The sequence below is a fragment of the Panthera leo genome, chromosome D1 (genome assembly GCF_018350215.1).
Source record: "Panthera leo isolate Ple1 chromosome D1, P.leo_Ple1_pat1.1, whole genome shotgun sequence".
Classification (NCBI taxonomy): domain Eukaryota; kingdom Metazoa; phylum Chordata; class Mammalia; order Carnivora; family Felidae; genus Panthera; species Panthera leo.
This window is the reverse complement of record NC_056688.1, coordinates 69,649,702-69,675,758: the sequence shown is the minus strand read 5'-3', so window position 1 is coordinate 69,675,758 and position 26,057 is coordinate 69,649,702. Positions and strand designations below refer to the sequence as shown.

Below are 26,057 nucleotides of genomic sequence, written 5' to 3'. Positions count from 1 at the left end.
TCCTCATTGGCTCTCGGCTTTGGGGAGGCCACCTTCTCATTGTCCCCTTCCGCTTCACTGGGGCACCTGTCCCCTGATGGGGTCTTTTGTTGGTCCCTCCTCCTCTCTCACCCCTACATTGGGGTCCTGCGAATGTCATCACACTTCCTGTGTTTATACCCACTTCCTAAGAGGTCTGTGTACTTTCATTGCTTTAAATATGATCCACGCTAGGAGAACTCCCAAATATATACCTCCAAGCCTGGACATCTCCTCAATTCCAAAGTTATGACTGTTTCCCGGATGTCTCCCTTTGAATAGACAACAGAGACCTCAAACTCAAGTATCCAAACCAAACCCCTGGTCCTCCCCAAGCCAGGCCCCCTCGTGATGCTCACATCAATGGTACTTCCATCCTTCTCAATGCTCAGGCCCCAAACCTAGAAATCATCCCAACTCCTTGCTTCCTTTCACAGCCTGCACCAGATCCATTAGACAATCCCATCAGCTAACCTTTTTAAAAAAAATCCAAATTCAACCACTTTTCCCCCATTCTCTTTTCTATTTCTGCTCAAATGTCACTTTGGCAGCGAAGCTTCCCTGAATGTCCACAGCAGCACCAATCCCCTCTAATCGCCCCACCCTGCTTCATCTTTACCCACAATCCTTATCAATAATCTATTTACTAGCTTCCTTTCCATTAGACTAGAAGCATCAGAAGGGCAGGGATTTGGTTTAATTCACAGCTTACACCCTAGTAGCCTAGAACACTCTCTAGCATAAAACTCAATAAATAGGGGCGCCTGGGTGGCTCAGTCGGTTAAGCGTCCGACTTCAGCTCGGGTCATGATCTCATGGTTGGTGGGTTCGAGCTCGGAGCCTGGAGCCTGCTTCCGATTCTGTGTCTCCCTCTATCTCTCTCTGTCCCACCCCCAATTGAGCTCTCTCGCTCTCAAAAATAAACAAAATTTAAAAAAAATTAAAAAAACAATAGATGTTGAATGAATAAGTTTGTATGTTAGGAATATTCATTCTTGTATGTCATAGATGTCATAAATATCAGCCCCCTTTTGGCCTTCTAACTTTGCTTACAGTATTTGTAGGCACAGTTAAAAGTAACATTAAAAAAAAGCCTTTTCTCAGCCCCAAAATACAAATGCCCTCTTTACTAATATTTTTGTAACTTTATTTAGCTCTTTATCCATTTGGAAATTATTTTTGATACACTACTTACGGTTGGAAACTTATTTCCGTCCAATGGATAGATAACTGTGCCAACACCATTTACCAGACCTTCTGTTACCCGTCATTTGAAAGGCCACCTTTATTGGTTTATTGTCCTATTCCGTTCCTTTGACCTAGTTACTTCCAGTCCAGTCCTATGCTATTGTGGCTTTATAATACATTTTAATATTGGGTAGAACAAAATCTTCTCCCTCTTACTACTTTTCATCTTCAGAATTCCCCGGTTATTCCAATGTATTCCTTGAGAAGCAGGTTATAATCGTTTAATCAGATCAATGGTGGCTGCCATGATAATCCTCATTATTACTGACAGTAGGAGAAGGAGACCAAGGAGGAGTAGAGTCCTACCCTCGGGGTCTCGGCGACCCTCTGGGCTGCGGGTCAGTTGCAGGGTGCCACGTCTAGCCCCCACTGTCTCTTTGTGAACAGCCAGACGACAGCCTGAGGTGGACTATTCCAAGTTCCAGGGCTCCCGGGAGAAAGCACCCTTCCCAAAAAGAACTCCCATGGGAGCTGCCAATGACAGCAGGTGGGGGGGTTGGGGAGGTGATTTATTACCTGAAGTTAGAGTTCTTAAAGCTCAGATCCACTGCGAGAGAAGCAAGGGGCCACGGGGCTTATCGGTCACCTCAAAGCGATTTTCATGTTTTGTAGTTTCCTTTCGGGCAGTCAACTTCTTCCAGAAACCTACAGTGGGGCCCACAAGAAAAGAACACCCAGCCAGGTCACTTGGGGGAAGATAAACTGAACGATCTCCTGTTGGCTAAGGGACACGGGGGAGCTAGCTCCCGACTCCTGGTCAGAGGCTCACAATCCCAGCCTCCAGCTGCCTATTAAACCCAACTGCGGACACATGAAGGAAGCTGGCAGGCGAGATTTTTCTACAAAAAACAATCCTTTTTAAGTGATTAAACATGGATTCCTGGACGTGCCTTTAAGAGAAAGAAGATTAGCTGTACTTTTCATTTCTCCTACTGGCTCTGTGTCGGGCACTGTTCTCACCGCATCACGTAGATTAATTTATTTACACCCCAAAACAACCACGAGGTAGACGCTACTATTTTCTTCACTGTACCGATGAGAAGGCTGAGGCAGAGAGAGACGTGAAGACACTAGCCCAGGTCACACAGCCGCGGGGCCCCATCGCCGCTGAGGACAGCCTCCGCTCTCTCCCAGGTGAAGAGCCGTCCGAGCGCAGACAACAAGGAACAACGGAAAACAGGCCTTCAGGAAACACTAAGCCAAAGCACGTGCGCACAGGGCCAATATCTGAGACTGCTAGAGGCAAGGTAAGAGGTTTATAGGAAATGCCCGTGAAGCTCATGTACAGAGTCTGGGCACCTAGAGCTAAGGGGAAAGGCAATTCGGAGAAGGTGCTTGTGTTATCAAATGGCCTGCCGCCCTGCCCTTCTCCTACTGGCGGGAGACGGGTCTCCTCTCGGGCCTGTGGTCCCCGCGTCTAGAAGGAACTGGCTCTAAAGGAAGAGGGCCACACCTGCCCTCCCATTCCCTTTCTGGAGACGTCAACATCAGGTCTTGAGTGGGCCTTTCCTGACCTTTCTGAAGCAAAAATTCTGGAGTTTCACAGTCTGCTGGCTACTTCTTGCAGCCTTTGGAATACCTTGGTCTTGAACGTCCAGAAATAGGGCTGCTTTTGTCCTCTTGACTTAAGCTTCTGTGCGGTCTGATTCAGACACCCTCACTGACCAGGGTAGCCACAGTCTGGACACGTGCAAACAACAGGACAGGATTTTGGGGTTCTAGTCCCTAAGCCTCAGCTGAACAGCCCATGGACACCAAGTCCCCAGGGCAGTGCTGCCCAAGCACTTACCCTCCAAGAGTGTCTTCACCACGCGTGACTCGGATGGCGGCACCAGGGCTCATCCGGAGCCCCCCCACCTTTGCAAGGACCCCTCTCACAGTTACCTGTTGTCTCTTGGAGCTCCCTCCCTGGGTTCGGTCTGATTCCCCACATGGGTCCCACGCTCTCCTCCAGCCCCCAGATGAGGACCCACCCTGGGCACCCCCTCCTTCCCTCACCCCACTTGCCCTCTGACAGATGGGCCACTGCCTCCCTCCATGCCGTTCTCCTCCCCAACCTGGGCCCTCCATACTGTGGTCACAGATAGGATCCCCCCCTTATTTAAAACACTTCAGTAGCTCCTCCGCTGCTCTGCCCCAAGCCTTCCAGAAACTCCCTACCAGGAAACATCAAACCTCCACAACAGGTTGGTTGGTTGGTTGGTTGGTTGGTTGGTTGGTTGGTTGGTTGGTTGCTTGCTTGCTTGCTTGCTTGCTTGCTTGCTTGCTTGCTTGCTTGCATTTCCTGCCCCGCCCAGCCCTCCCCATCTGATGCCTAAAAGCTCTAGGCACTTAAGTTCTCTAGAGCACGTGACCTCCACTGGCCCACGCTGCTTTGCCCTTTACTAACTGGTCACCTGGTGAACGGCTCTCCTTTCAAGTGCCTTCAGGTTGAAGGCATTTCTGGCTCCCCCGAGAGGCCTTCTGGCTCTGCCCATGCTGTTCTGACCCTTCTCTTCACACCTGTGGCCCCTCCACTCTCTGCCCCGCCTCCGTGATCTCACTATTAGGGAGTCCCCTGGTACCGCACCTCACTCTCTTTCCCTCACTTCTCCAAAACTTAGATGAAGGCTCTCAGTACCAAAGCCCATATGAAATTTCTTATCTGGATCAGTTGTTCCAATACTCAAATTTCCTTTATAGAAATAATGAATGCTCCCACAAATGCTGGCACTATATTTTGCAAAACAAAAATCAGAAAGGCCTTTCCCGTATGCTTGGACAAAGTAAGGAAGCTTGAATCAGCTGTGACAAGTATTTCTGGAAAGCTGTCTTCTCTCCAAGAAGGTGTTCTTAGATGTAAGACAATGAATGAAACAACAAAAGAAAACCCCTCTTTCTGTGATTTCTTCCGATAGAGAACTGAGCCCAGGGAGGGAGCTCCAAGAGACAACAGGTAACTGTGAGAGGGGTCCTTGCTAAGGGGAGCTCCGGGCCAGTCCTGGTGCTGCCATCGAAGTCACACATGGCAAAGACACTCTTGGGGGAGCCTGGCCTGGAATCGGGGACCCCATGTGTGTCCACTTCTGAGCTGGAGACTTCCAAAGGAGGGGGAGGCTCACCGGATGTCAGAGGAAGCAAGGCACAAAGAGACTTGTGCAGTGTGCTTGGGGAGAGCTTGATGGTACCCTCAGTAACCCCTCAATCCCCTCGTGCTCTTTGGAGCTCAGGAAGAAGAATCTCAGGGGCTCCATACAAAGGAGCACGGGGCTGGAAGGGGAGTCCCAGCCTCGGCTAGCCCCTGCAGAGCACCTTGGCAGCTGAGAAGGGTGAGGGTGAGCCGAAAGCCGGAGAAACCCACAGGGGTCATCGACGAGAGGATGAGAAACCCACCCATGTCATCTACAGGAGGATGACCACATTGAAGACCACCGATGGCAGACCAGGCGTCTCTCTCTGCTTTCCCTCCTCCTTGACCCAGTACCCCAACATGCTACAAGAAGGGGAGGGGGCGTGTAGCTTGCATTATGGTTCCAACTGTTAGCCTCCCCTCCCTGCGAGGACAGTGTGCAGGACGCCCCAGTGTTGGCCCTGCCACGTGATTCTCCTTGATGGATGAATGCCAGCGGAAGGGACGGCCTCAGCTTTCTAAAAGAATCTTTACCACGTGTTCCTTTGTGCCGAGAGCGGGAATTTCCCGGAGTGAGGCTCCTCCTTTCGCGGAGGTCCCGGATGGATAGAGGCACGAGGAAGAAATAAAGCTTTGCTACTGGGAGCCACTGAGAGGCTGAGGCTGGGTGTCACTAGGGAGACCAACTCTTCTGTTTGCCTCAGACCTTCCCACTTTAGCACCGCAAGTCCTGCCTCCCAGAAAACCCGTGTCCCCCACAAACCAGGACAGTCGGTCACCTAGTTCCTACCGCTGCATCTCTCACCCATCCGAAGCAGACCGACACAGGCAGGACGAAGGAAGCACAGACGGGATCCTGGAGCCACTGACGGATCCCCTGATCTGGGAGGAGGGAAGGGACAGGGATGTTCACACTGGCCTAGTTTCATCTTCACAATAACCCATCCGTTAATTGTGGTCATTATCCCCATTTTCCAGGTGAGGATGGAGGAGGCAAAGCTAACTTGCTTAAGATAACGCAGCTGGCAGGTGGCGACGGAAGCCCAAGTGTGCCCGGCTCCATGCTGGGTCTTCTGACTACCACACCACTGCAGTCCCATCCCCAAAACCACCCCCAGCCCCAATCCAAGCATTCCTGGAGCAGGCATGAGGGGAAGTAAGAAAAGGCAATCCTAGTTCAAGACAGCTACAGAACCTGAACCAATAGTTTGTCTCTGGGCTTCCTGGCAGCCAGGGCAGAGAAGGAAACATCCAGCCCTCACACTGGCTGGGAAGTGTATCCTCCGGACAGACCGACCAGGGAGGGGTATCTGTCAGGGAGGTTTATGGGACCTGAGCAATGCCGGGCCTAAGGGCTCTGAGGCAACAAGCTTTGTGAAAGAAGAGAGTGCTTCCCCCTTTTAAAATGGGACCTCAGTGAACACCTGCCCCGGCCTGCCCCTACCCTCAGGTGTGACAGCTGATGGTGCTCTGTTAAGCCACGTTGTGAAGCCCCAGTATGTCACTAGGGTGGCAGTGTTTGATGGCGTGGCTTAATAAGAGGGCGTGGCTTAGGAAAATATGGACGCTAGGGAATCGGCATCCTCGATTACCCTACTAGCTGTATGCTTACTGATTTGCTTCCTCAAAACCCCAAGCCTTCCAGTAAGGGCCCCTGCATGGCCATCTCTGTATCCCACAACCTTGAGGGGCCTGCCCTGGGCACAGAGGTGTTCCAGAAGTACTTTCCCTCCCTGCCTACCCCGCCCCCCCCCCCCCCCGCCCCCGACCAACCCCAGAGGGCCATGGCAGGTGGCCCTTGGTCCCATCCTCCACGTTCTCCACGATGTGGTGCTGGGGCCTGGCTCCAAGTTTACTGAGGGAATGAATGAGGAGCTGCTCTAGTCCGTTCAGGTGGTGGTGGTCTCTGAGCAGAGGCAAGAGGCTGGAGGGGCTCTGTCTCCTCTGCAAGTCCCTGGGCCCTCCATGGTCTCTATGACAGCCTGTGGGGAGTTCAGTTGCCTTGCTTTGCAACAGATGCATTTAGAGAATGTTCGCCCAGTAAGGCCAGGTGCTTTAAGCCTAAGGTAACAGGTGTTTGCATCGGGGTCATTCAGCGAGGATTTGTCTAGCCCCTAGGGCACTGGGGACACAGGGAGGAATCAGCAGTCCTAATGTTCAAGATCCCCTCAATCGAGTTGGAGAGACAGGATCTAAATAAAGACATGACCGCATGCTCGCTGCAAGGGGCGGAGCCAGGCTTACACTTGCACAAACAGCACAAGTCCGGGATGTGCCTCTGCCGTGGTAAGTGGCAGAGATCTGCGGAGCCGTTATGACAAACTTCCAGCAGGTGGCAGTCAAGTGTCTTGAGGAAGGAGGGCCTTTCTTCCCTAGCTGTGAGGCAAACGTAAGGGACAGGAGCAGAATGGAGGAGGAAAGACTTAGCTTAGGGGCTGGTGTGTGTGTGTGTGGTGTCGGTGAGGGAAGGAGAAGGAACCAGGGTGGCGGTGAGACTTGAATTAGGGGCTGCAGATGCTTGCCTGGTGGACTGGGCTGTTGGAAGTCTGTTCTGAGCTGGGGAAAAAAGCACTGACCGTGGCTGTCAGGGGCCAGGGGATCCCTGTCTGTGGCACCTGTGGACAATCCTGCTGGTAGCTCTAGATGCTTGGGAATCCCGGAATCAAGCACAAATCAAGGAGGCAGCTTTTGGAAGCACAGGGCTTGGAGGGCCAGTTGAGAGGGTCTCACGGGGGCAGGATTTGTAAGTCCTGGGGAATTCTGTGAATGAACACAAGGCTGGTTCTTGTGGAAGAAGTCTTCAACACGATCAATGGAACAGGACCTACAACCCCAGTCTCCAGGGGGTACTGGGGGCCCTTAGTGGGATTCAGAGATCTCATGAAGAGTCACGAGACAGAGCACGCACCTCGCCCAGCACAAGCGCTTAGTAAATGTTTGCTGAATGAATGATAAAAGAGATGTCTTCTTAGACCTTTGCCAAGTCTATTACTGAAGTCTAGGAAGAAGAACCTTTCTTCTTCTTTTTTTTTACTGTATAGAATAAGAGAGCCTGGCCCTAAAGACTCAGAGGGAAGAACACTATTTCCACCAGAAAACTTACTGCCTGAAGTTGAAGAAAGTTCTGGAAAACTTCCGCATCTTGTTCTAAAGGAAACCAAAGGATGCAGTGCTGTTATCTCGTGGTAGAATCAAGACACTGGTGTGAGGGAGAGCAGACGGGGAGGCCTGGGAGGCGCTCTGAGTTCCAGGTCAGGGCTGTGGATGGAGGCAGGCTGGCCCAGCCAGCAGGGGTGGACCCAAGGAGGGTTGAGACTCTGAGGAGAAAAGAGATATGCCTTCTCTGAGGATGTGGGCAAGGTGAGAGAAAAGGGGAAGAATACTGAGCAGGTGTTTCTCCAGAGCCGGTGGATCAGGCATGTGACGTCCTTGGCACTTTCACAAGCAGGGGCTGGGGAAGAGCTGAGACTCTCCCCCTGGCAAGGGGCAGGTGGGGCATGGACAAAAGGGCGAGATCATGGGCACATGAGGAGGGAGGGCAGGGCAGCGGTCAGTGCAGGGCCTCTGGAGCCAGACGGCTGGGTTCAAATCCCAGCTCTGCCACCTACGAGGTGTGCGTCCTGGGCCAGTTCCGTGACCTCTGGGAGCTGTACTTTCTCCCCCGTAAAATGAGAAGGATGCAGTCACAGACTGAATGAGCTCAGAATCGGAAAAGCACTTAGAACGCTCATCAGATTAACTGTGCTTATTGAAATGGAGGGCCTCACGCTGCTGAGGAAAGGAGGGGTAGGAGGCTGTGGAAAGGTAAGCTGTGATGTCAAAGAAATCAAACTCAGACGGGACACTCTGGAATGAAGGAGCTCAGAAATGGTAAGAGCAGAGTGTGTGTGCCTGCCAGTGGACATAAAGAACTTAACAGGGGGCTCTGGGGACCACGAGGGAGTCAGTGAGGGGGGCTGGGGAATAGGTAGAGGAACCTGGGCATGGGGTGGGGGCCGGAGGAGAGGGCAGTATTTTGCAGCAGGGAGGACTCATGACAACTGGAAAGCTGAGTGGTATTTCGGGAGTCCAACCCCTTCATTTTACTTCAATGAAACCAACATACAGGGAAAGAGCTCCTCCTACAGAAAGCTGGGAACAGGATCATGAGAAACTTAAGTCAATGGCTGATAGTAACAGAACTGCCTGGGAAGGTGAGGTGGAGAAAGCAGGGCCAGTGATTTCCCTACAGAGACGGGCACCACAGCGGACAGCTGGCTGCCCAGGGCTGGGGGACTCCCAGCTGAGGGGTGTTGGGGGACAGGAAGTAGATGTCCCTGTTATGGCTCACCTACCATAGGTTTTGGCTGACAGGTAAGGAGGCCTCAGATGGTTACCAGGCGCCCAAGGCCCTCAAGCAATCCCCTCAACGCACTCTACTGAGCACCCATATCCACCAGGTAATTTGTACGGTGAAAAGAGTCAGGGAGTTGAATAAGTTTCCACCACAAACTGCATGTGGCAGTCAAATTTCAATCGAGGACAATGTCATAATCATGAAGACACCGTTAGCGTGCGGGTCCACAGTCACTCATTCGTTCATCTTTCAGCAAATATTTGCTGAGGGCATCCACGTGCCAGGCACCGTTCTCCACAGCAGGACTGCGGGTGAAGACACAAACATCCTTGTCCTCACCTGGTACGCATTCTGGGGAGGAGGGCAAGCAGAGACGAGTAAGTAAGTGATGCTGGCAGGTGGGGAGCGCTGGGGCGAGAACTCAGAGTCGGGGCGGGAGGAGCTCTGGAGACGTGGCAGCGGGGAGATGAGGAGGTGAGACGTGGAGGGAGGAGCACTCCAGGCCGGGAGGAGCCTGCACAAAGGCAGAGAGGGAGCCGAGGCTGTCAGGGGACCAGCCCTGGAGCAGGGTGGGCACAGACCACGTGGTGCCTGGCGGGCCCCCGTGAGGGCCTTGGTTTTGCCTCTGAGTGAAGTGGGGGGATGATGGGCCCCCACCTGGGGCTAAGCCTGGCTGCAGGGTTGAGAAGAGATGATGGGGAGGGGGGACCTGTGTGTGCAGGTGCATGTGGCGGTAGCGGGACTGGGTGGGTGGGTGCACCTGCTTGTGCGTGAGCGTGCCTGTGCCTGCGTGTGTGCGCACGGGTGAGCGTGATGCATGTGCGTGTGTGGGAGTGAGTGTGCACATGCTTGCATGAGTGCGTTGGGGAGGCCCGCGAGGAGAGGGCTACGATGGCCTGGGGAAGGTGACATAGCTCGGTCCCCGCCCAAGAGTGCGGGCAGTGAGGAGGGCATGACAGGGCTCGGGGCTGTGTGGCCAGGTGAGGTGATGAGTTGCGGTCACTTCCTGGTATACTCTGGAGGAACAGCTGACCGGACTTTCTGATTTTTTTCTGGCATGAGGGGTGACAGCCACTCTGTGAACTGCACAAAGGCCCCCAGGTATGGGGGTGCCTGGGGGTGAAAGTCCCAACGTGAGCTCTACTTGCCAGGCTGCATGCCCTGTGTGACGGCTGGAGGAAGAGGGATCTCTTGTCGTCCAGCCAGAGGCCAGCAGCCATTGGTCGGGGAACTGTTAAGTGAGAGGCACGACGAGACATCGAAGTTGCAGGACGGAGTGCACAGCTGTGCACTGCACTCCTGCTGCCCCTCCCCTCCCATCTGGAGCAGAGACTGCCTCCTGGTTACTGAGCATCACCCCTGCTGGGGACGGTGCTGACCCAGATGTGGCTCATTTGGTGGGCATAACAACCTTTTGGGAAAGGCATCATCATCAACATAGTGTAGAAGATGGCAATGAGGCTCAGAGAGGTATGGCCACTTGTCTGAGATCACACAGCCAGCAGGAGGAACGGACACCCAACCCCGATGTGCCCAACTGGAGAGCTGGGCCCCACATGGTTTGTGTCTTCAGTGACTCAGCAGAGAAAAGCGAAAGTAGGAGATGTAGGGCAGGGCCAGCTGAAGCCCATCCCACCTCCTTCCTATGAGGCAAGGATGTCAGAACACAGTAAGGACGTGCCCCGACCAGGGTATTGGGGGGATGGCCGGTGTGTGTCTAACAGATGGTCCTCTCCGTTTTCACTCGCAACAACTGGAAACCTTTCTGAAATGTTCTTGTCCACCTGCCCGTCCCGTGAGCACAACTTGAGGAAGACGATTTGATCTTGGGATGGATCTCAAGGCCTTCCCCCAGTGCCCCAGCTCCCAGATGTTGCTGTGAGTGTTCCGGACCCCAGAAACATCCCTGCAAGTTCCTCTTTTAGCTAAAACGGAATCTGCTTGTTTGCTTTCATTCCTACGCAAGGAATAAAGCCATTATTTCAGTGATTTTGGTTTCCTTTTTCCAAGCTTTGGTTACAGCAAGTGACCGTCACATGCTCAAGGGTCTGGAAAAACACGAGTTCGTAAGGTGCTTTTCCTGGGAAAATATTCAGTGCAGGGACCACAACAAAAATAACAATGCAAAAACCGTGGCAGCAGAGACCACACGCTGGGCTTTTATGTTGTGCCAGTCAGTGTTGTTTCACTGAGTTTCCAAAGAAGTAACTAATTCTCAGAGATGTGAAGTAAATTGCCTGAAATTCTTAGCTCATGAACAAGAAAGTCATGATTCAAACTCAGGTCAGTTTGACTCCAAAGCTCTGTGACAGGTGAAGGACTCTCGTCCTTTCTTAATTAGACAAAACAAAAATAAAACCTCCTATAAATCAACAAAAAGGCAAATACCTCCCTGGGAAACCAAAGGTTACCAAGAGGTAAATTCACAACATTCACACAATTAATTCATGTAGGCAGAGGACATAACACAACATGGTTAAGAACAGGGGCCTGGCCGGTTCTCCTTTCTGTAAAAATCTACACATGGATGTTCAAAAAAAAAAAAAAATGTATGTACAGGTGGGAGAGGTGAAAAAAAAACAGAGATGGCAAAGATGAAAAAAGGTGATAAAAATTCCTTTTCAGACTCTTTATGTATTTGCTAAAAGGGACAGGGGAAAACATCAAAACACCTTCTTTGTCTGACAAAGGATGCCATTAAAAATTCTGACGTCGGTTACATATCCTTAATGTAAAAGGACATTTTTTAAAAATTTTTTTTAACGTTTATTTTATTTTTGAGACAGAGAGAGACAGAGCATGAACGGGGGAGGGGCAGAGAGAGAGGGAGACACAGAATCTGAAACAGGCTCCAGGCTCTGAGCTGTCAGCACAGAGCCCGACGCGGGGCTCGAACTCACAGACCGTGAGATCATGACCTGAGCCGAAGTCGGACGCTTAACCGACCAAGCCACCCAGGCGCCCCTAAAAGGACATTTTTAAGAGAAATCAAGCAATTTTTAAATTAAATTTTTATTGTTTATTCGTTATTCTTTTATGCTTTTTTAGGACCTAGTGTAGAGACTCCTTAAGTTCTAAAAGGCTCCTAGAAGAATTATCTGTCCCTAGGTTCTCCTGCCCATTTTCAGAAGCAACCAGTTACAGAAAGTACCTTTGTGTTTCTGAACAACCGCGGATGGTACTGCTCATCGACACCCCAGTTTTAACCGGGATCTGTTCACTTCTCGCCACAGAAAAGGGAAATTCACCTCTCTTCTATTACCTCTGTCATTATAGGCATGCATAAGAACCTAACCTCCCATTCAGCCAACAAAGTTGCATAATTATTTCGGGCAGATGAATATTCAGCTTTCATATTTACTATGAGCATGTAAATCCTAGGCGCGGTGGGGGCTATGTGGGGTATTCTGACCCCATTCCTTTGCTGCATACCTTTCTGTTTCCCTTTAATTGTAACCTGTTCTTTTTAAAGTTAAAAAAGATACGTCTAGGTATGTATATTTAACCCATTCTTCTACATTTGACTACGTCTCCCTTCAACTTATTCAAAAAAACCATTTCTTTTCACTTCAGGTTTATCCTAAGGTTCCTCCAGCTAATTTATAAGCTAATATGCACGCGCGCACGCACACACACACACACACACACACACACACTCCCTCTCTCATACTTGCAAAGGGTAAACAAATATTTTAAGATTCTTTTCACTTTCCTGCAATTTGTGAATAATATAACACACCAACACTTATAATTTCAAACACAATCTGCATAATACCCTGACTATAACACACAAAAAATAAGTTGGTTAAAATAAGATACTACGTACAGAGTCAATATGCAAATGTTGGGCACAGCTACTCCAGAAGACATGATGAAAGATCTAATGAGGTGCTTGGACCTATTTATAACGCATAGTAAACCTCATATACTTGGTGGTTGTGTTCCTGGAAAATTCTGTATATATTAAAAGCATGCAAAAATTATGTGTGTTTAGGTGTAAAGTAGAGTCATATTCCAGGCTCGGTCAACAGGGTTCCACCTCCATGAGTGCCCACTGAACTTCAGGAGGTTGTGTAGGATGCTGGACAATCCTTTGGTCTCCATGGGTGACATCCAGCAAATCCGCTTCCTGGAAGACAGCCCTGACCATGACCATCCCTGCCACAGCCAAATCGCCCTGCACATCCCAAAGACGTCCTACAGGGGGCGCTACGTGCCCATTCAGAACCAGCAGTTGGTTCAACTCTAGGTTTTCTACAAAGGGGCAAAGAGACACTAAGATCTTTATCCAAAGTCATATAGGAAAACAAACAGCAGTCAGGAGCTGATAAGGAGAAGGGGTTAACAGTAGAGGAAAAGGAAATTCTATTTGTGGTTATTAATTGTCAGACATAACAGAAGTGCCAGGCACCTTTTGTTATGCTCACACGGGATCTCATCTAATCCTCCTCCTATCAACCTAAGGGGTTAGTTCTATCAGCACCTCTAATTTTCAGATACAGACACCACCTTTCAGGGAGGTTAGGTCCTTGCTCAGGACCCCAAATTAGATTTTGTCCAATCCTTTCTCTATTGCTTCCAGCTGCTTTCACTCCAGGTCCCTGGGCCCGCACCTCAGGGATCAGGTCCCTCACTTTGCTACTTAAATCTTTAGGAACGAATAACTGGGGTGCACGCTGTCTGAAAAGCAATGAACAAAAAGAAAGATGGTTCAATCCCAGCCTCTCGGCCCTCCTGGTTCAGCCACCGTGTGGCCTGTGCCCAGAGGTTTGTAAGTACGGGAAGCAGACTCCGGATGAAGCCAAAGACTCCTGAAGGAGCCCAGCCTGACCTGCCAGAGGTCAGGCCAGGACAGCCAATGTGACCGTGGGGACTTTTCCTGCCCTGGAAGGCCCATGCCTCCACAGTCCGTTCCACACTCCACAAGGTGGCAGGCAGCCCAGGGGCTGCAGCCCACACCACCGATGCAGGAAGGGCCAGACACCGAGTGAGGGCTTGGTCACCAAACCTTGAAGTGTCAGGTGTGGGGAACACTCTAGAACAGTCACTGCAGCTTCATGGCATGTCCGCCTCTGCTTATTTAACCTTCAAATCATCCCTATAAGAAGATAGTGCTATTTCCACCTTACGGAAGAGGGAACCAAGACCACAAAGGCCTGGCATCTAGATACAGAGCTGGCGAGGGGCAGCGCCAAGGCTCAAGCCCAGGTCAGACCGGCCCCAAGCCCTCCCTCTCCTGCCCTGCCTGGTTTATGCACTTCAGAAAAAAACAAACAAACAAACAAACAAAAAAAAACGTGTATTTGACACCCTACACCCAGCTTTGGAGGGCAGGTGGCCATCACATCCCCCTACCCCCTAACCTCGGGCTGTTCTGTGAGACTGAGCATTGGAGCAAGTACCTGAAAAGGGGGTCCACGCTTATAATCCTCAGGTACCTTTCTCCCTCAGCTTTCTGGCCACAAAACCATGAATAAGCACTTTAAACAAGGAACCCGTTGCATCAGACTTCATGTTCAGGAAAAGAAAATACAAATAGCCCATATTTGTCATCCTGATCAAAACCCACCCCATGGGGCCTGGTGGAACTCGGACGAACCCATCTGTTTGTTGATGACCGTGCATAGGCCTCTGCCCCATAGCCCACTGTGTGGAAACAAACCCTGAGGATATTTCATAGAAAAGGGTTCGACTCAGGCTCCGGTCAAGAGATTTCTTGGAACGTAAGTCAAAGCAGGGCCAGGCCCCAGTCTAGCAGGCCACGAGCTTACATTGGGCACCCGGCCTGTGACATGTTATAGCCTCACAGCTAAGAGCACAAGCGTTGGAGCCAGACTGCCGGGGTCCACATGTCTGCTCTGCTGCTTGCTTGTGTAACTCTGGACAAGATTTGACCTCTGCTCCTCGGTTTCCCCATTGGTAATATGAGAATAGAGACAGTACCCGCCTCACAGAGTGGTTGGAGGCGGTAATAAACGCAACTCACGTAGAGAGCCTACAACAGTGCCTGGCACATGGTGAGCACTCAGGGTGCCTGTCGTTGATGGGACTACTGATTGCCATGTCACAGAAAGAACGGTTGATGGCCCTGGAGAACACAAACCCTAGTGAAGGAAAGGGGGTCAATGAGGAGACAGGGCCAAGAGGCAGAATTGGGTCAGAAAGAAGAAGGATTTTCTAACAAGCACACGTGTCCAAAAGATGGAGCAGGATGCCTGGGGTGTGGGCGCCTGAGGAGGCCCAGGGGCCCGCCTGCCTGTCAGGAACAGTACAGATGAGGTTTTCCTGCACAGGACGGTGGCCAGAGGAAGTGACCCCTGATGCCCCTTCCCACTGGCCCATGCTAGGACTCTGATAACGAGCAAGTAAGTGCCGATAGGCAGGGTGTGGCCGAGCCGCCTGAAGAAAGCGGGGAGAGACTTTGGACCGTCTTCACGTACACAACCTTCGGGACTTTCACTTCATTTTCTCAGAACACCATCTGGGGGGTGGGGGTGGTGGCGGCAGTGGACGCCATGACCAGCAATGGCTCGGTGAAACTCAGAAGTGTTTCTTGAACACCTGCGGGGTGCCTCGCAAAGCAATTCAGAAAGCGTGAGATGTCAGAGCCGTGGCAACAAACTATCAACATTTTCTTACTCCGGAGAATCGAACGACAGCACCATTTACTGAAGCTACTGTTACTGGGGACACGGACTGTGCAGTCATCAGGTGGGCCCGCTCCACAGGCAGCGCCTGGGGCAGGAGGACCGGGGGGTCGTTCCGGCTCACAGGCAGCCTCCCAACCATCGCTCTGGCAAGGTTTTGGTGTTCTTTACCACCGAAACTTCCCCTGACCTGGTGTGCTTGGTCCTCTGGGCACAGGCAAAGACGCTGGGACACAGGGAAATGGCCAGGAGCAGGGGAGAGGGAAGGGAATACTCTGCTCCTTGAAAACGGATTCAGGAAGCATCCTCCACCATCATTTCAGTATCACCTTTGTCAACTATAAAAATGGAAAACATCCTTCAGAAGCAGAAACCATTTTATCAATGAAAAATTATCAGACAGTATAAAAACCACGATACCAATCCAAGAAAAATGATCAAATTCTGACACGAAAGCTCACCCAGCTATTTTCCAAGGATTTCGTGTATAATCGTGACTGCTAATTTATATGCTCTCAACTCTGAGAACTCAAAAGTGGGTAAGCGGCGTATCAAACCGATTAAGAAAAAAAAAAATTTTATGGAGAGGACGCTGGAGACATTCTTTGTGCCGATTTCAGTTCTTTGCCTCCTGGAAACGCCCGCCAACATTGGTGAGAACTACCGTCTGGAGTGGTTGGGGACTTACTGGGCAGGAAGACAGACCATCTCTTCTGCCTGGTAGGTTCCCGTCCCAGGCCATCGCGGTCCTTCCCCCTTGGGTGGCCTGGCTCTCTGCAGCTAACCCCTACTGCTGCTTCCTCCTGTATCTCCTCCCCACTTGCTCCTCTCCGTGCTGACTGCTACGGCCTTAATTTAGGCCCCAGGCACGCCCCTCCTGGCCTACTCACATCCTCCCAAATCACTGGCCTCCAGCATCGCCAAGACGTGACTTTTCCAGAAGCTTCCACAGTCCATCCTTCCTCATCCTTTCTCCCCCCCCGCCCCGCCTCCTCCCAGCCTCAACAAGAGAACTAACACCAAGGCGCACTTCTGCAGGCACCGTGCAGGGCATCAGCCCAGGGAAGACAGAGACAGGTGCCAGCTCACAGGCCAGCTCCCATCCAGGGATACTGGCAGCCGAGTGCTGCACGAAGAAGGGTCCCGAAGGGTGGAAAGAAGCCACCATGAGCAGCACCTGGGAGCCCGAGGACGGGAACCGCCGGGCTCAGCCCCCGCCCCACTCGCCATCCCAGCTTAGGGCAGGGCGCCGCGCACGCTCTGGACCGCCTGTCCCTGGCCTGTGCTCCAGTCCCGCACTCCCTTTGGTGTTCCCGTAAGTCTCCTCAATGATGCGCTTTGAGGGCCCCTCCAAAACTGCCGTCTCTACTTTCCCGGGCACCACTGTGGCACCATGCTCTCCTCCCCCAGTACTCGGCAATCGTGCGGCACCCTCCTCCTTTGGCAACCTCCCAGCATCCACGAGGCTTTTCCAAGTGGGTCGGAGAGCAGCTGCTTTTACCTTTGCCTCAGTGTCCCAATACACAGATTCCCAAGTCCCCCTCACCATTCCCCCCACTCAACTCGCCGGCTGTTGTACTCACACAGCCCTGTCTACTTGAGCACGTGGCGGCCACTGGCCCGTCTTGATGTCTGCCTGCCCGAGGCTGGGAACGCTGAAGGACAGAAATCACATCTGTTTAGCTCGCTGGCTCCGGGCCTGGCACAGGAGGGCCCCGTTAGAGCCCTGCTCCGCCATGACTCGCTGAGGAGCCCTGGGAAAGCCGCCCTCCTCCCTGGGCCTCAGCTTCCCCACCTAGACTAAGATGTACTCGGAGCTAGAGGGTCCCTGACGCCTTGCCCAGCTCCGACACACCACGAGAACACAGGCCACGAAGGACCAGCTGCGTGTCTTTCCTGACTGTGCGGGTAATAATCACTCAGTGATATCACCCTACAGCTCCTCTGGGTGGCACGGATCTGCCATTGCGAGGAGCGAAAACCCGGGAGCAGATACCCAGTGCTGGGGGGCGGGGGGGGGGTGTGCGCTTGTACCGCTAAGTATAATGGACAGCGAGGAGTGATTTTCTCTCCCTTTGAGAACATAAGTACACTCTTCTATATTTATACACCCCATCTCCTAATTTAGGCAGTGTAGAACTTTTTCTGATCAGCACTCACTTGCCAATAATCTCGCTCTACATCTAAATGAAGACTAGGAGTCATATAAGTTCACAGATTGAATGGATGGCTGATTTACAAAGCCCTTAAAATGTGGCTGCAGGCCGACGCTGGCAACCCCATAATTAGATATGGCATGCTCTGCGATGATGTATTTTTTACTGTTTTTTAATAACTCAGTTCTCCTTCTGGGATGAGGGGAAAAATGGAATTTGTTAAAAATAAATCGAGATTTAGTGGCTTTTCAGCCTTCTGCTGCTTGTTGCTCACAATATTCTATAAATAAAAGCAGCCCGGCCCTATAGTGCACTGTAAACACCCACAGACACTCAGAGCCAAATTCTTCCAATTATGACCCTGTGCCAGTTGCCAAGCTACTGCAAGGACCCACTTGAAAGGCGGCCATCTAGGCCATCTTCTGATTAAGCCGCCCTGTGACAAGGAGGAGGGCCTGCCGCTTTGGCACTGTGTCTAGTCTGAGATAATTGTTCCGTTTTCTTGAAATTAAGCCCTTTCCTCGTGATCGAATTACAATTCAGAGGTAGATGAGAAGCTAACCACCTGTCCATCCGTCCATCTGCCTGGGTCACGCGTGTGCCTGAGATCCTGGGCTGTCACACGCCGGACTTCCATCAGGCGGCAAAAGTGCCTTCACGACAGCGTCTTTAACTGCACTGAGCAAATCAAGGTCAAATAAAAGTGGGTCAGCAAAGAACATGACAGGTGAGTCACAGGCGGCCTGCCCTTCTACTCAGCAGCTTTCCTCACTGATCAGTTTGGGTCCCTCTTGTCCAATGCGGCAGACTGAGACGGTCATTTAAAAATCCGTATTAGACCCCACGAGGGACGACGTGGTCAGGTCGACTGCTCTGGGGCTCAAATGCCATTGCACAAGCTGGGGCTGCCCCGGCTGCCCAGCTTTCGTGTGGCCCCGACCAGCCCTTGAAACACTGCATGCAGGGAATCAGGGGATTGCCGTGTGCCACGGTCTCACTGAGAGAGAAATTACTTCCAGTTCCTTAGGAACCGGAATGCTCAGGGCAGCACTGAAGCACAATGGGCTCCGGCTAGAAACCAATCACCACCCCCCTCCTCCCTTCAGTGGCAGTTCTCCTGCGGGAGTGCTCCGAGGGGAGCACAAACCCCAGCAGGCCCAGGAGGCCTGCAAAAGGCCCCAGGCCACAGATCCAGCTGCAGAGGCTCAAACACTGAATGGGGAACCAATCGGTGAGTTCTCCCAAAAGAGAACTGATAGGTGCTCTGTGGCCAGATTTTCCAAACTCAAAACTGGGACCTACACTGAAAGGGGTAGAACTGTTTACAGCTGGAAAGTTTGGGACCTGGGGGTCACAAAACACGGAGCCTCATTAGAGAGGTCTCCCGTGGGTGTCCCATCTAAAGTGGCCCTTCCTTGGGGCGCCTGGGTGGCTCAGTTGGTTAAGCGCCCGACTTCGGCGCAGGTCATTTCACGGTTTGTGAGTTTGAGCCCCGCATCGGGCTCTGTGCTGACAGCTCAGAGCCTGGAGCCTGCTTCGGATTCTGTGTCTCCCTCTCTCTGCTCCTCCCCTGAACACTCACTCTCTCTCTCTCTCTCTCTCTCTCAAAAATAAATAAATGTTAAAAAAAAAAAAAAAGATTTTTAAAGTGGCCCTTCCTATAACTCACTTACCATCTGGGGGTCCTCATTTCTTAATTTCTGAAATGGTCTCTTTTCTTTGGGCCCCCCTCTGATTAGAAGGTGAGCCTCATGAGAGCAGAGACCCCCTCTGTCCTGTTCTTGAGTATTTCCAGGACAACTAGAATGGTGGCTGGCTCATGGTAGGTGCTCGATAAATATTCAATGAGTAAACGAATCCATGCCAGACCTCTGGAAGACCATTCTGCGTACCAGCGTCTCTCGATGTTCATGGCCATGGTATGAGGGGAAATCATTACCTCTTCTGCAACAATGAGAAAAGCAAGGCTCAGAGAGGGTGCATGTTTTTCCCAGGGCTGCACATCTAATGCGTTCATGGAGCTGGGATTCCAAGCCAGGCGTGAAAAGTTCTAATCCTGGCTTTGAAGTGAGCATCTGTTGCTTTTATAATTTAGAAAAAGCAAAGGAGAAAAACTTTAGAGGAAAAAGTACGCATCAGAAAAAGCTTTACATCAAATGATCTAACATATGACAGATTCGGTTCCTGTGCCCTAAAACCCCAGCTGCAGAGGGCATCGGCACCACAGGCCCGTAGCCAGAGCTGGAGGAAGGGCTCTGGGGCCCCCATTATGGAAGGCTCATTCCTGTCTTTCCGTGGGGCTCCAAAGGCCAGGCAGGAAAGGGAGAAGCCATCAGCAGTGACACCCATGACTCCTATCGCTGTTAGAAACAGCAAGCTTATTCCAGAATTTGCTGGAAAGTTTCCAAGGAGAGGCCTGCAAGCAAATTAGAAGACTGCGGAGTGTTTGGAATCTGACTTCCCTTTATACCCATACCTTGAAAATTGGAATGAATAAAAAAAAAAAAAAAAAAAAGGAAAGGAAGCATACTTTTTAAGACTGAAATTTCAAAAATCTTAAAATTGAAAAGCAGAGATTTACATATATCTCAATTTAGAACACTGAACCCTGCTGACGCTAAGCTTCTGAACCTTTATAATCTGTATATCACAATAAAATTCCTATTAGTCTGATGATATTTTGGGCCACAACTCCTCCCCGGCCTGTCTGCTAGATGCAGGCAGTGGTTTGAACTGATGTGTAAATCAGCAGGTCGGTCCATCAAAATGACTGGCCAACTCTAGTGCGTGGACACATTTCTGAAATATGGGAAAGTAATGAAAATGGCAGCTTGTATCGATAAAACAGGTTTTTCCAAATGCTACCAGGACAACCTGTGAATACAAACACCCTACAGAAAGAAAAGCCCCTCCTGATTGTGAATGAGGGGTGGCAGGACTAAAGAGAACCACATAAGCTAACCTTTCAGAACAGAATTTCTTAGCTACAATTAATTTCTGGGTGGGCTTCGGGGCAGGTGTCTCATTAACAATATTCGTCTTGAGAGTATTTACCACGTGCATTTTTTGGAGAGAGGCTCCGTAAAATTCACTAGATTCACAAACTGATCTGTGACCCCAAAAGACAGGGACCCCCACCAGCCGTCTCTGCTGCCTCTCCCATTTTCTTTGGACAATCCTGTAACATAAACAACAAGATGGCTTTCAGAGTAGACAAGATGACATTGACAGTCAGGGAAAGTCGCCCAAGCTCTTGCCTGAACAGCCCGGCCACTGGGACTGCTCACATCAATGAGTGAAAAGAGGTCATTGGCTGGAAGGGACTGGGGGGCTACTGAGCTTTACCTTGAGCCCAGTGCCCAGAAGAGACCAAGAGAGCAAACTTAGTGACCAGTGTGTCTTAGGCAAGATGAACTTGGGAGCAACATTGTGAGACAGGAGAAAGAACAAGGGCTTGACAGCCAGGCAGGGCTACCTTCAACCCTGGCCACGTAGCTTTGAGACAAGGATGATGACCATGACAATGGCGACGATGATGCCAAAGACAATATCTACCAAGAGCTTTTACCGACGGCACAAAGTCTAGCGTAAGGTAAGCAAATACTTATATACTTGTGAAATAACATATGCTGTTAAATTTTCGCAGCAACACATGAACCTTCTCTATATTATCTCCATTTCCTATATCTGGAAAAAGAAGGTGATGAAGATTAAGTGGCATGCCCAAGGTGAGGTTGGGATTCCAACCTGGGTCTGTGCGACTCTAAGCCCACACTCTCAACGACTAAGGTCCACCGCACTGCCAGGCCTTGGCTTCCTCATCTGTGAAAAGGTTAATAATACTCACCCTGGCAGGGTGGTAAGGGTTGGACAGAATGCACGGGAAGTGTTTAACACAGTACCTGGCACACAGGAACTCCACAGGGTAGCTATTAATGCAATGTAATGCGATGGCATCTGGACCTTTGGAAGAGAGAAGAAGGATGGTGGGAGGTGGGCATCTGGCTATACAGATGGTGCAGCATTTCACTTCACGGGGTTCGACAAACAGGATTAGGAACTTTGGACCAAGGCTTAAGAGCCTGGGATGGCATATTCTCGGGAACAGAGAAGGGACACCGCAGCAGGATGGGTAGGAATGTGTTTACTCTGAGATGAAAGGCTTTTCTTTGAAAGTTGGAGAGGACTGGGGACTTTTTGGAAGGAGGAATAAGTCAAGCCTCAAAAGAAAGTTTTCAAGAGGCAGCGCCAAACAGCACGGCTATTCCTGGGCTACAAATACATGCCCACCGACCACCCGACTCTCTGACACCCGAGGGAGAAGAGTCCCTGTGCGTGTTTGCAGCAAGGGAGATGCCGAATCCCCAGGTTATTGGTAAACCCTGTCCGGAACGTGGGCAGAGCAGAGGATCTGTTGTTACAGCAAGTCTCCTTTGGAAGTCAATATGAAGAAAAGTACCCATTGCAAGCGAGAACCAAAGATTTAGTGTGGCTTGTGGTGTGTAAGAGCAAAGGGTCTGTCTGTGGGAAAAAGTATCAGCCTCACCGACATTGCCATCTTGACTACCCTCTTATTGAAAGACTGAACGGGGGAGTCTGGAGAGCCGCAGAGTCGCTCCTCAGAGAGCCAACGGCACTGCAGAGAATGTGCATCCCAGGGCTGACGTCTGCCGGGGGAGAAGAACATCACGGAGTATCGCCAGGCTCTCCCCAGACCAGCTTCGCCCCTGTGTTTCTTAGAAAGGAATTGCTCTACCAAGTTACCCCAACAGGCACCAAAGACGATCAAAGGTCCCCACACCCTGTCACGGGTCCCCTCTCCTCCGTTCCCACAGCCCGACGCAGGACGCAGCATCAATTTCCTGGACCAAATTAACTGCCTCTAACTAGTTCTGCTGCCCCCTCCTACAGTCCAGCCCCCACACTGCCACCAGCTGGCTTTCTAAAATAAAAGTGCTGACCACGTCACTCACCTCCTGAAAGATGTCTACTAGATTTGCACTGCCTACGGAATAAACACCAAAGTCTTCACTTGCATTAATTCATTCATTTTTTTTCTCCCCCTCACCAATCTAATGTGTGATGATCACCTCCTGCGCGCCAGGCTCTGTTTTATGTCCTGGAGATAGAGTGGTGAATGAGATAGGTAAGGCAGACACCCGTCCTCGTGGATTTATATTCTAGGGCAGTAAGACAAACACTAACGAAGACAAACAGATACAGAAGTCAGGTAACAACGGATGCTAATAAAGAGAAATGAGGCAAGCTAAGAGGATCGAGGGATCGGTTAAAGGGTGGGGTAGGACAGCGCATTTTAGTCCTTGAACACGGTGACTAGAAGTCTGTTCCTCTCCGGCCCTCATTTGAACGGAGAACAGAGTGCAGCGAAGGTGAGCCAGGCAGTGATGTCGGGGAAGACAGATTCGGGGGGAGAAGAGCAAGGGCAAATGCCCCGAGGCAAGAAAGAGGAACAGCAAGAAAGGCACAGTGGCTGGAATGGAGTGAGCAAAACAGAGAGGTCTAAAAGGAGAGATCAGAGAAGCAAGAGGGGCTGGCAGGCCATGGCAAGCAGTTCTATTCCAAGGATGCCGGGAAGCCGTTGGAGAATTTGGGCAGGGAAATGATACCATCTGATTTTACCTTTTAAAAGGTCATTCTGCCTGATTGTGTGTAGCAGTGGGGCCCGAGCGGAAGCAGGGAGACCTGCTGCGAGATGGGGGGCATCTGGAGGAGGGGAGGGAGGGGCAGTGCTTTCAGGGTTCACTCTGATGGGAAACCTGTCAAGAACTGTCCGCAGACAGCGTGAAGTGCAAGGTTTGGAGCAGGATCCAAGGTGATGCCGATACGTTGGGCCTGCGTAACCAGGGAAATGGTCCTGCCACATAAAACGGGGAAGCTGGGGGAGGGGCAGAGTTATGATTTTGCCTTTTTTCCTTCTGTTAAGAAGAAAAATACCAAGACTTGTATTTAGTGGCGTTGGGTCCGGGATACCCATTAAACATCAACGCGTGGATGCTGAGTGGGCAGCGGGTATGCGGGTTGGGGCTCCGGAGAAAGGTCCGAGGGCGTCGTTGTCCCGACCACCACCAGGTCCTCCAGCTGTTGGCCCCAGCTCCAGACACGCGGCCAGGCATCACTTCCTCCAGGCTCTGGCCTCCTCCTGTCTGGAATGTTCTGCCTGCATACTTCTGCAGTGTAGACTCTTACCAGTCCCTTAAGACTTGCTCAAAAGTCACCTCTTGTCTATGAGGCCCCTCCTGACTGCCCAGGGGAGAGCGCCTAAGCCCCTCCTTCTCCCACAGCGCCCTGTCACATGACCCGATGGCCTTGTGTCACCCCTATTTTTGCCCTTCCTCACTGTGAGCTTCCCAAGGGCAGTGAGTGCAAGACTATTCCTCTGTGCACCCTGCCTCCTAACATAAGGCCTGGGCACGGCAAACATTTGCCAAATGAACGGAGTTCTCCTCTCTGTGAAGAGACGCAAAGGAGCCACCTGCATGCAGGCTGGTGGACACTGCCACTGCTGTCCTCAAGGGGACAGGGGGGGAAGTCAGGCGTCACCACAGCACTGCCATGGCTCAATGTGGTAGAACGGTATCTGCCCTCGAGCAGTTTCTCAACAGCACGCGGGAGCTTCGAGAAATCCATGAGCTTCGAGAAATCCACCACGGATGTGGTGAGGTGTCGTGAGCACCGCACCTGAGAAACGTGTCGGGTCTCACTGCAGGAACACCCAGCGAGTCCAAAACCAAAGCACTCAGGAGTCAGAGACGGAGGGAAGGAAATAGCCCTCGTGTACATGGACTCCTGTCCTCCTGACGGTGAGCCCAGAAGCAGGTCCTACTTGCCTTCTTTCGTAGACACAGGCAACGAGCATCCGAGAGGTTAGGTGATTTGCCCAGGGTCACAGAGCCGGGAAGTACGGGAACCAGGATTCACACTCAGGTCTTGGCCAATCCAGCGCCTGCGTTCCTTCCGGCAGATCGTACCGTAGGCAGGATCCTTAGGGACCCTCTCAGCCCCGCAGTGTGCCAAGGATATGTAATTCTGGGGAGGGGATGTGATCTACCCACTGTGACTTAGGAGTCACTAAGCCCCTGACTCCTGGGCCGGGCTCCTAGAGCACTGCACGTGCACGGTGCCAGGCATTTCTTACAGGGCACAGGCAAAGCCGAGCACAAAGTTTTAACAGTCCAACCTATCTGCTTTCAAGTGCCCTAGAAATAAAAGCGAGGGACGGGGCGCCTGGGTGGCTCAGTCGGTTAAGCGTCTGACTTCGCCTCAGGCCATGACCTCGTGATTGTGGGATCGAGCCCTGAGTTGGGCTCTGCACTGACTGCGCGGAGCCTGCATGGGATTCTCTCTCTCTCTCTCTCTCTCTCTCTCTCTCTCTGTCTCTCTGCCCCCTCCCCACTTGTGCTCAATGTCTCAAAATAAACTAAAACAAAACAAAACAAAACAAAAAAAGCGAGGGGAATGGGAAACTGTATTTTGTACCAACTATTCCTGTGACCCTGGGACCCCATCAACAGGTGGGAAGCCAAGTGAGAATGCCGTGAGCGCACGGAGAGGGTCACAGAACCAGCCCTGTGAACCGAGCGGACTAGCGTGTGGCAGCCTTCTCATTCCTCTGGGCACAGAAGTGTTTGCTGCCCACCTACTGTGTGCGAGACACTGAACAAAGCAGCACAGGACAGGGAGAAGCCCGGCGTTGAACCGTGGTTCCCTGATGTGTGTTACAACCAGCACATCGACCTCTCTAAGCCTACTTTCTTCATCTGTAAAGAAGAGCCCTGTTTCACAAAGCTGTTCTGGCTACTGAGTGGGGTGACCCATGCCCCGGGCATACGGCAGTGACCCAGTCAGCACCAAATGGCCAGGGGTTTGTTCATTGCTGAGAAAGCAGAAGAGCTTTACTCATGCTGGAGAGAAAAGGAGTGGATGAAAGGTAGCCACACCAAAGCTCTTGTAAAAACTTAGCAGGACTGAAGTAGCATCAATCCTCTGAGGATTTACCAAAGCATAAAGAAGTCCTTTAAGAAACTGTGAGGCACTGAAATATCTTAAGGCAGGGTGGGGAGAAGGAGAGGCAGAGTGAAAGGAAAAAGGAAAAGAGAGAGAGGAAGGATTTGAATAGATCAGTGCATTGGTAAGGGTCAATGAAGTTAACATACATATATATATATATATATATATATATATATATATATATACACACATATATATATATATATATATATATATATATACACACATATATATATATATACATATATATATATATACATACATACAAAGTAATGTCATTTGATTGCTGATGGACAGAGTTGCCTATTCATTATGTATATTCTTCTCCATCAAGCTCCTATTCAATCTTCAATATCCTACTTGCTTGATAATTTCTTCCACCACCACCACCACCCCATTCACCTGGAGGTTAATTAATCTTCGCTCTGTTAGTTGATTCTTACAATGTACACGTTACATGGTCTCTGCTCATTGGGTTCCCCTACCTAACAGTGAATTCCTGAGAGCACATGTTC

General features: G+C 51.0%; 1 protein-coding gene across 17 annotated transcripts in view; it reads right to left on the bottom strand.

The window, feature by feature from the left end:
• Positions 1 to 26,057, bottom strand: part of ARNTL (aryl hydrocarbon receptor nuclear translocator like) — a 99,345-nt gene that overhangs the window by 32,464 nt on the left and 40,824 nt on the right. For 9 of the 17 annotated variants that reach the window (XM_042906849.1, XM_042906841.1, XM_042906855.1 and 6 more), the window contains one exon: positions 1,783 to 1,911. The gene's annotated coding sequence lies outside the window, so the exon portion shown is untranslated. Of the gene's footprint in view, positions 1 to 1,782; positions 1,912 to 5,154; positions 6,068 to 7,478; positions 7,693 to 9,050; positions 9,226 to 16,941; positions 17,014 to 18,079; positions 18,169 to 26,057 lie in introns of those variants that run through there. The other 8 variants (XM_042906843.1, XM_042906850.1, XM_042906842.1 and 5 more) reach the window with 7 other exon arrangements.